The sequence below is a fragment of the Podarcis gaigeae genome (genome assembly GCF_964106915.1).
Source record: "Podarcis gaigeae genome assembly, contig: HAP1_SCAFFOLD_156, whole genome shotgun sequence".
Lineage (NCBI taxonomy): Eukaryota > Metazoa > Chordata > Lepidosauria > Squamata > Lacertidae > Podarcis > Podarcis gaigeae.
The window spans coordinates 12,752-23,849 of record NW_028153381.1 but is presented as its reverse complement, the minus strand read 5'-3'; positions in this window follow the sequence as shown (position 1 = coordinate 23,849).

Here is an 11,098-nt window from a genome sequence, read left to right as displayed (position 1 = left end):
AAATCCCTGATCCACTGGAGAGGTGGGTTTGTTTGCTTGTTTACAGAAAGATCAGGGGGAAGGGTAGCTTTATGGAGGCGTTCGAAAGCAAATTACAATTTCAGAATTCATTGCCCTCAGCAACTTAGAAACTTCATGTAGGAAATCAGTTCAAGTAAGTTATGTATATTTCTAGTTTGCAATGGAAAATTACTGACTGAAAAACAGGTGGGTAGGAGGATAAGCACGACTATCCTGCTTGGCAGTCTTTACAAGGTCATTTGGTTACATATATGCTCTACCACGGGATGGGACGCAGGTGGCGCTGTGGGTTAAAGCCTCAGCGCCTAGGACTTGCCGATCAAAAGGTCGGTGGTTCGAATTCCTGCGGCGGGGTGCGCTCCCGCTGCTCGGTCCCAGCGCCTGCCAACCTAGCAGTTCGAAAGCACCTCCGGGTGCAAGTAGATAAATAGGGACCGCTTACCAGCGGGAAGGTAAACGGTGTTTCCGTGTGCGGCTCTGGCTCGCCAGAGCAGCGATGTCACGCTGGCCACGTGACCCGGAGGTGTCTCCGGACAGCGCTGGCCCCTGGCCTCTTAAGTGAGATGGGCGCACAACCCCAGAGTCTGTCAAGACTGGCCCGTACGGGCAGGGGTACCTTTACCTTTACCTTTTTATGCTCTACCACTCACAACTTTGGAATAGTTTACCAAAATTTGTTTGGGTTACAGCTGTTTCCTACCTGAAGAAAGATGTATACCTTTCTCAAACTCAGGGGATATTTCTATTATTATTTGTGTTAGCCAGCTGCCCTGGAGGCTCTGTGAAGCTATATTCAGTAATAAAATAATAATTAAATGAAATTCATTCAAGAAACAAGGAGCTTGCATGTAAAACTGCCTTGTGGGATGGCTTCAGGAAAAGAAAATGCTAAGGAGTATATCCTGCACAACTCCAGAGTTGTGTCCCTACAATGCTTGGATGACGCCTTGTGTGCCTCCTTCCAGCAACTCCTGCAGCCAAGCTGGTGCCAAATATATTGCTCCACTTTCCTTTGGACCACATCAGTGAGGCTGAGAGAGGGGTCTTGTCTTCTGGGCAGCCCAGAACCTCCATACGCACTGCCCAGGCTTGCACCTCGGAGGGGTCACTTTGGTGCTGCTAACACAGCAAAAACAACACAGGCGACTGCAGTTCTGAGGTACTGATCTCTGCAGCCACAGCAGGTGCTGTGATTCTCCAGGGATTGGACTTCACCCCCAGAGGCACACTCCATTGTTTCTCGAGGCAGGTGGATGCCAACTGGCTGCTGAAAAAGGACCTGCAGTATTCCTGTGTTACACATGACCATGAGGAAGAACTAGATCCTCAAGACTTCCGAAAGAAAGTTGGAGCAATAGTCCATCCCCCAAATTGAGGATCTTTTGTCAGCAGTAGCTGGAGGTCAGCTATTGTAGTCCTAACTGTATCTGGAGGGCCACAAGTTATGTACCCTGAGTAAAGTGAAGCTTCTGCCATGACTGTTAAGAATTCAGAAATGGCTGCTCCAGTGGGATTTCTTGTTCTCATACCCTTATTTAAATGCATAGGAGTTCTGGACGGGCAGGACAGATGGCACACCACATTGGCTGTGCAAATCTTTGGTTTTGCTTGACAGTTTCAAGTATCTCCTTATCAATTTCAGGCTATGAAGCTTTTCAGACCAACCTTACAAAAAGCAAGGGAGCTCCTGGGACTGTTAAGTCACTGATAGAGCGATTATTTTCTGGGCCACATTTCCAATTAGCATTGTTACAAATATAGCTGTACCCAGGAGGTGTTCCGTGAAGAGCCGTACAATGCAAAGATGTAATAAACATTGGCACTTTCAGATTTTAAGTCACTGCCCTCGCACGGAGGTTGGATGTAGGTAGGGTTTATTTTTTGAAACCTCTCTGCCTTTGAAAGCAGCTTGATCTGCAGACCTTAGGAGATCATCATCAGCATTTGGGGATTTCATTTAAAGATAAGGCGAGTAAGAAGTGCCATGATAGAAGTTTCTAAACTGGAGAATGTGCATAGAGAAAAGTTCCCCCCTCCCATGACAGTATAATTCATGGGGAACTACCTGAAAAAGATTTACAGATGGTATTTAACTCTAAGCAGACTTGCTAAGATGTATAAGACTGAATCAGATAAGTGCTGGAAATGTAATAAGGTTGAGGGTATGCTCTTTCATATGTGGTGGGCATGTAAAAGGGAAATTATTATTAGGAAATAAGTTATAATGAATTGGGGAGGGAATATTTAAAAGCACCTTTCCAGAATAACCAGAGTCCTTTTTGTTGGGAATAAATCAGATGGAAATTCCCAGGTGTCAAAAAAGGTTATTAATGTACGCCACTATGGTGGTGCGTGTTTTGTTAGGTAACTGTGCACTCTGGCACTCGTCACGGTGTCCTGTTGCACCAGTAGTGGTTTTGTCATGCTGGCCACATGACCTGGAAATCTGTCTATGACAAACACCGGCTCCCTTGGCCTGAAAGTGAGGTGAGCACCACAACCCCAGTCACCTTTGACTGGACTTAACTATCCAGGGGTCCTTTACCTTACCTCTGTTGAGCAAGCAGTATCTAGTTTCAATTTTTAAAGCCTACATGCAGATTTTGCTATTGGGGCTGCAAATGCTATTAAAATGAAGGCTTTCAAACGTTGATCAAATGGAGGTTGCATCCAAAGATGATGCTCCTCTGGATTACAGGCTGGACCTGATCTTAAATTGGCAATGATCAGGAGAGGGGAAGCTGAATCCACTGGCTGTGCCCGCCCCCATCACACCCATTATTAAACATCTCCCTCACATGCCTTTTAAGCAACTGGAGGGAGAGGTGTCATGTGAATCACACTGGGAGAGCCTATGCACATTCCCCATTCACCTTATCCAATAATACAGCGGAAACGGGGATGCCATCCAAAAATAAACAAGGGAAATTATTTCACGAAATGGTATTTTGATAGGTCTCATAAACCAACACTAGGTGGTGGTAAAGCACCACATTTCTATTGGTAACTTCAAAGCAGCATCCTAGACGGTCAGGCTTGGTGTTATCCCTATTTTATTAGTTAGTATTTTTATTTGGAACTCCCTGAATAAGGTCAGGGGAGAGAGGAACGCTGAACATAGCCTGCTCTTTAACCCAATTCCTCTTTCTTTCATGAAAACAGTGGCCACTTTACCTCAGGAAACAGGGAGAAGATGGAGATAATCATAATACTGGCCACCTTGCAAGGTGGTTCTTTAAGGATTTGAAGAGAAAGTGCTGAAGCAATGCATGTAGCTCAGTATCTAATATTGCTGTTATCTGAAGACTTGGGACTTTTCCTCACATACCATTCATAGTGGAATAGTTGCTGTTTTGATCCGATATTTTTTAAGAGTGAATGTGTAGCTGACTGTCATCACCTCACGTGTCATTATTATTAGAGAGTCAATGCGAGGTTTTCCTTTCCACACCAATGGCAAGTTGAGGTTGAATTTAGAAAAGTTCCATGGCTGTAGTCACACCCCTGACACCCCCTTATGTTCCCTCAGCCAGTAAATGCATTCCTTTCTTCTTTTTTAAATAGTAAATTTTATTAGTATTTTCCACACAACAACAACAAAAGAAAAATAACAATACACAAAACACAAAAACAAGCATATAAAAAAAACAAATCTTACAAATCCAAATCTTACAAATTAAGAATATAAACACTAAAAAGGAAAACCAACATTGACTTCCACCAATCCCACAGCACCTCCTTTACCTCTCATTGTATCTTCCTGTTTTCCTTATCTCTACTAGCATCTAGATATAAATCCCTCTTTCTTATCCTTTCACTTCACAAGGTTATTCCAAACTCAGCCAGATTTCTGTCCTAGTACCTTGCCTTTTAAGGTATTCATTTAGGCACTCCCATTCCTTTTTCACTTCACTTTTGGGTTTTTATCTTATTATATCTGTCAATTTGGCTAATTCTAAATATTCTGAAAGCTTACATAACCACTCTCCCCTAAGGGATAACTGATTCCCTTTCCATTACCTAGCCACCAGGATTCTTGCTGCAGACGTCGCATATAGTTTTGTCTTTTGGAATATCGTTTAAAATTCCTAAAAGGAATGCCTCTGGCCTTTTACTATATGATATTCTTAGTATTTTCTTTATTCTTTTTTAAGTTTCCGGCATTTGTAGAACCTGAGAAGCCAACCTGCTCCCAGCTTTCGGGACCTATTTGCACTATACATATGATTAGCTGCAGCTGCTTGCTGAGATTTCATTTTGTGATAAACCTGAGTTTACCTCTGCATAATATGTCAAACGGCTTGTCTACCTCAGTTTAAATAATTGACTGAACAAACATTTAAAGCAAAGGAGGGGTTGCATGTTGTCGAATTTATTTCTGGTTATGAAGAGAAAGCTTCTCCCTACAGGAAGAGCTGGGATTAATTGATATTTTGTTACATTTATATCCATCTTTTCTTCCAAGGAACCCGTTTTATTCCCTCAACAGCCTTGTGAGGCAGGTTAGGCTAACAAAAAGTGGTTTTCCCAAGTGGTTTTCTCCAGGACTGAATGGGCAACTCAAATCCTCCCAGTCCTAATCCAGCACACAAACCACTACACCATATATCCTGTTTTTATGAGTTACTGTAGTTTCCTCCTGGGGGGGGGGGGGGACCACTGACTGCTAATGTAATTGGGTGTGAGATTTATGACACTGATAATAAGCTTCACCAACCTCTTCTATTTATTAACTGTCACTGTCATCAAGTAATTAATGAGATTAGGTCAACACATTTAAGACCTCGGCTGCATTTGTAAAACTGGTCATCAGAATCTTTTAAAAATTATAATACAGCATTTAAAAATTAAATTGCAGGTCTTTGTGGCTTCATGGCTATAACTCTCTTGCTCACTCTCTTGGGGTCAGGTTTCTGTATGAGAGGAGATAACGGCTTAGATTTCTTAAAGAGTCCTACTTTAGGCTAATAGTGGGGGTTTTTAGGACACAGGGTTGTAGGGTTTCATGGCTCCAGGCTAAGCCAACCCTAAGAAAGGATCTTGCAGAGCTGAAAAATCTTCAGAAAAGGGCAACCAAAATGATTTGAGGCTATTAGCAAGTTAACTATGAGGAAAGGTTGTAGCATGTGAGACTTTTGTTCACAGAAAAGACAAGTAAGAGGCGTATAAAATTATACATGGTATGTAGAAAGGGAATAGGTAAAAGCTTTTCTCTTTCATAACACTAGAACTTGTGCACATCCATTGAAGCTGATTGTTGCATACCCGCCAATATTTCTCCAGTGAAAATAGGGACTATTTTACTATTTATACCCTGCCCACCTGACTGGTTGGCCTCAGCCACTCTGGGCAGCTTCCAACATATATAAAAACGTAACAAAACATTAAACATCCAAAAACTTCCCTATACAGGGCTGCCTTCAGACGGCTTGGGGGGGGGGTGTCGGACAACAGCATTCCCTCCAACATTTCTCTGAAGAAATAGGGACGTACAAAGGAAAAGGGGGACATTCTGGGATCAAATAAGAAACCAGGGTGGCTTTGGTAAATCTGGGACAGTTCCTGGAAAATAGGGACACATAACTATCTCCCATAGCTGTCAACTTTTCCCTTTTCTTTGAGGAATCCTATTTGGAATAAGGGAATTTTCCGGGGGAAAAGGGAAACATTGACAGCTATGCTATCCCCTCCCCCGACAAAAGTACATGCAAACGAATTGAAAAAGACTCTTATGAATTGAAAGTGGAGATGAAAAATGTAACACCCCCCCCCCCCTGTTTTTGTTAGTTTTGTAACAAGGGAACATCTTTTATAAAAATTATTTAACAAAACAATAACTGTGGGATTTGCTCCCAGAGGTGGTAGTGATACCATAGGTATTAACTTTGGAGGGAGGGCTGTGGGGCTTAAGCCCACTCCATATTCCTCTGGAGGGGCTGAGCTCCCCTCAGGTAGCAGGCAGGGCCAGGAAATTGACAAGTTCGCAGGTTCGCAGCTGCAGCACAGGGCCGCCCCATCTCTCTGTTGTGTCGCACCACACTTTCCATGCTTCTTTGGAACTTTATTCCTGTTTGCCGGCACTTCTTTGTGTTTATAAAGAATTTATACCGTGCCATGAAGGGCCGATAACTCGGCTGGCTCTACAAACTTCCTTGGGAGTGACAGGCTGCAAGGCCTCAGGCTGGGCCCAACGGATTGCAAAGCCATGAAGGAAACTGAGCCAGGTAAGCTGACAGCCTCCCTAATATTAAATAGAAACAAAAGCTTCAATGCATTTAACAGGGACAAAAACCATTGCCCCCCTCCCAAAGTTGGGGGTGTCTGTCTGTCACCATGAAAAACAAAGAGTCTGAGGGAATTTGAAGGACTGTCTTTATATAAAGCGTAAGCGTTTGTAGGCCTGAGACTTCAGATTAGATAGTTTAAATAATAACAGTTTTACAACAATCAAAGAATCAAACCATCAATTGTTATTCATTTTAGTCTAAATGGAGCAATACGCCATGCTTCTTGTATTTTTGAACGTAATCACTATCTGTAACCTTAAATTGAATGGCCACAAAATTGAGTTGACTACATATTATCAGTGATTTTTTTTCTAAAGAAATGTTTTGGGGTACTCTCATTTTGACTCAAGAAAATCACCATTTTATAGTTCAAATCCGGAAAAATAAAAGCAGTAAATGGACAAAAAGGTCGCCATCGGAGGTAGCAACGGAACTGCCAATTCACCGTGCTAGAGAAGAAATTAAATATTTTAATTTTTTTAGTTCTTCTCTCGTTAGATTCACAAAATGTTTAGGGGTATGCCTACCCCTGCGTTCCCCCCAGAAAAAAACCACTGTATATTATTATTAATATTAATACTATGTTGTTGTTGCCACCCATTCTGCATCTGAGGAAGTATGCCCTAGCAAATCTTACTCCCTTTACAAATAAATACAGTTAAGTCTTTAAATTGCAGCAGACCTTCTCCTATTTTTATATACAACTTAGATAAAAAGAAGCAATGGCAAACTACTTAAAAGTGTGGGAATGGGAGAGGGTTTTCGCCAGCTAATATAAGCTTGTTCAGTGGGGCAGTTTGAGACAAAATACTACACTTTAATCTTGTGTGGACGTGGTCTATAAATGTCTGTAAATTCTGGATTGCTTGCATTGTTACATCATAAGCAGCAGGTCATCCTTAGATTAGATGTCTCAGGGGAATCAGTAGTGAAAGTACAGGTTTGCCACTGATCATACAAACAAATACAAATGCTGTGGGTTGGGGAGGGGAAGAGGATTGAGGGCAATTGGGGCTAGGGAGGAATACAGAGGTTTGGGGGCATGTGAGGAAGGGGGAGGATGCATAGGGGAGGTGGGGAGACAGGGGGCTGTTGGATTTTGTTGCAAAATTCCAAAAATAAATAACAAAAAGTTGTTTGCATTGCTAATTAAAAGTAAAAGGTTGTGTTTCTGTTGTCTGGATGTCATTTGCTAAAACCAAATGTGTTTTAAAAATTGAACCTATACAGCAGAAATACGCACCACTGTGTTCAATGGTGCTTACTCCCAACCATGCACAGAACTGCAGTCATGTGCCATAAATTTAATCATGAGATTTTATTAGTAATTTGTTTTAAATGTCTGTGTTTTTAAGGTGGAGGGATTTTTTAAAGCAATGTGTTAGAAAAGCAAGATATTTAAATCCCGGTGGCCTGACTCTGGATTTCATTATGGAGCTGTCATTGATGCACTACACAGTTAGGAATAGCCCTCAAATGTTGCTGGGAACTGCAAATGAGGAGGAGAGCACTGTAGCGCTCAGTTGTTCCTTGAGGGCTTCTCATAGGCATCTGGTTGGCCACAGTGAGAACAGGATGTTGGATAAAATAATAAAATTGCTGTACTTGCATAATCATCACAAGTGACAGTATTCAGTTTGTCATAGTATTATTTATTTAGCTCTGGGAGGGTGAAGTACATCTAAAAAGCCATTCCATTTCACAAACAGGTAAAAAAATACATACATCTGGATGTGCTCTTATTCTCCAGAAGAAGTGGAGCAGTAGTTTTCTATGCTAGTGAAACCAGCACACTTCTCCAAACTTTGGTTTGGAGAAGACTTTCAGGAGTTTCAAAGTGGACAGTGGACATTCATTTCAAGTCCCGAATTCTTCTCCAGTTTGAATTAAAATGCAAATCAGATACAAGTTCATTCCTCTTGCCCCTTCCATTCAATGCAATGCAATGGAGAAACATTACTTCACTACTTTGAATAGGAGCATAATTGAGAGGGTGCAGTAACCCAAAACAAAAAATCTGAATACAGAAGAGGAAGACCATTCTTCCTTGGTTAACTTCATAGGTGGACTTCCCCTCACCAATTTTGCCCATGCAGCCTCTGCATTTGTACTAGAGAAACATTTTTCTTTTACACTGAATGGGAGCAGGGTTGAAGGAAGACTGAGAGGAAAGAAATTCTGACAATTCTTTGAAAGTTTTCCCTCTCCAACTCCTCCTGGAGATTTTCAGTCCTCCCTTGGAGAATATTCAGTGAAATGACCTTCCTTATTTTACCACCCACAAAGTAAGTGGAGAGTTTGAGGGAGGGCCATTTTCACTCTGTTCTAGATTTTTAAAGACAGTGAGAGCCTCAGTTGGGCTCAGGAGAAGAAGAAAAAAAGTTTTCTCATCCAGGTTCATCCAAGGTGGGCTTGGGAGATCTTGCCCATTTATGCTCTGTGCATAGACAAAAAGTGAAAGTTATTTTTAGACAGTTTGTTCTAGCACCGGGAGACTCCAAACTGAGTTTATTGGAATATCTTTCCAAATACAATTGTCTGCCTGTGCTTTATTATTAGCATTGACACACCTGCCAATCTCAGTGTACAGATCTATAGAAGGGTTACCAAAAAAGCTTATGTTGTCACTCAGTTAAACAACTTTGCTGTATCTTGGGTAGGACATGCAAGGGAATCAAAAGGTCATCTCAGACAGGGGCCCTGACCCACCCAGCTTCCACAGCCTGCAGCACTACAACCCACCAAGTCAAGGTTGGAGATTTTGCTGCTGGACTGCAGCTCCCATTATCTCCAGCCACCTAGCCAATGAAATGGGATTATGGGAGTTGTCCCAACTGAGCCCTCATGGCAAGAATGGGGAACCTGCAGCCCTTCAGATATTCCTGGACTCCAGCCCCCATCTGCCCCAGCCAACATCAGGGGTGATGGGTCCAGCCACCATTGAGGGTCACCAGTTCCTCAGTGGTTGACTCAGTTCCTTCCACTCTGATTGGCTTTATTTAGCACAAAGAGTAACAAGACTTCTTCTCACCCATCACTCTCATGCAGTGGCGGAGAAATGGGGGTGCAGGGGTGCAGTTTGCCTCAGATGTCATCACTGAGGGTGTGTGCGTGACAAAATGAGTTTTTAAAAAATTGTGCTCACGAACCTTTTTAGGAGTGAGGTGGTGGCTTAGGCACCTGCAGGTTCCGCGCTGCCTGAAACAGCAGCACGGGACTTGCGTCTGCCTACTGCCTCTCCCTCAGACGCCCTACAGCTGAGGGGGAGGCAGCGAAGAGGCTCCAAGTGTTGGAGAGGCTTGCCCTGCCCAGATGGGTGGCTTGACACGCCCCCCAGCTACTCCGCTGCACACATATGCACATGAAGAGGCAAGAAAGATAAGAATGGGGTTTTTTGTGTGTGACTAATTTCTAAATCCTGCTATTTGCCCTGCTATTTGAATGTCTGCTATTTTCCCTGCTATTTGAATGTCTTCAACGTGGAAATCGTTATACAAAATATGGATTAAATATAAAGGAATATTGGAGCCCAATATACCCCTGTGCTCATCACCCACAGAAGCCATGGCAGTTAAAAAAGAAATATGAAGGGGAATGGCCAACATCAGTCTTAGAAGTAGATAAGGATAAGCCAACATTGAAGCAATATGAGGAAATTAAAAACTCGCTAACAGACTGGCTACAATATTTCCAGCTACACCAAACAAGGAATTGTAAAGGAAACATCTAGATTTGAATGAGAATCAATAATTAACAAAAAGAAAATTATTTCACGAGTGTATGATTATATTCTGGAATGGGAAACAGAAGAAGAACAGTCATGGTTAAATGGGCACACGACTTCGGGCATAATATACTTATGGAACAGTGGGAGAGATTATGGACGACAGACATTAAATTCACAGCATGCTATAATCTCAGGGAATATACCATAAAATGGTATATAGATGGCATCTTACCTGTAAAAAGCTTGCTAAAATATATAAAGGAAAACATCAACCTGTTGGAGATGTAAAAAAGAGGAAGGATCATACTCTCATATGTGGTGGACCTGTGTAGCCATTGGCAAATACTGGAATGATACTTATAATGAGTTTAAGAAACTATTTAAAATTACTTTTTAAAAAAACAAATCCCAGAGATTTTCCTACTTTGTATATTACCATCAGAAATTTAAAAATATATAAGATCATTGTTTTCATTGTTTATGTGTGGTATAACAGCAGCTAGGACCCTTATAGCAAGGAATTGGAAAAATGAAATGCTCCCAGAGATTACAGATTGGCAGATGCTCATGTTAGAATATCTACAATTAGCAAAACTGACGGGATCAGTTAGAGGAATATCGAAACAAAAAACAACTAGAGAACGGATAGTATTTAAGAATTATGTAAAACTTTATTGTACAAATAATTCCATATTAGCAGAAATTGAGTGATATTTGTAAAGAAAAAAATCAAAGGAATGTATACAAAACAGAAATAAATGATATTATACAATGTAAACCTGTGTAAGAAAGAATGTTATATCAAACAGTATAATGAGAAGGATGGGAAGGATCGTGCCAATGAGTACTTTTACTATGTAAATAACTGTCTTCTTTTTTAAATTTCTTTATTTCTTGTCTTTGTTACTTCTTTATTTTTTATTTCTTTATAAATTTTCTATTTTATAAAATTTTCTTTTTTTTACCTGTTAAGAGATAGTACATAATGTCTGTATAGACATGCAATTTTTTTAATCAATAAAGAGATAATTTTTTTTACAAAATGTCTTCAATGTGCAGTAAC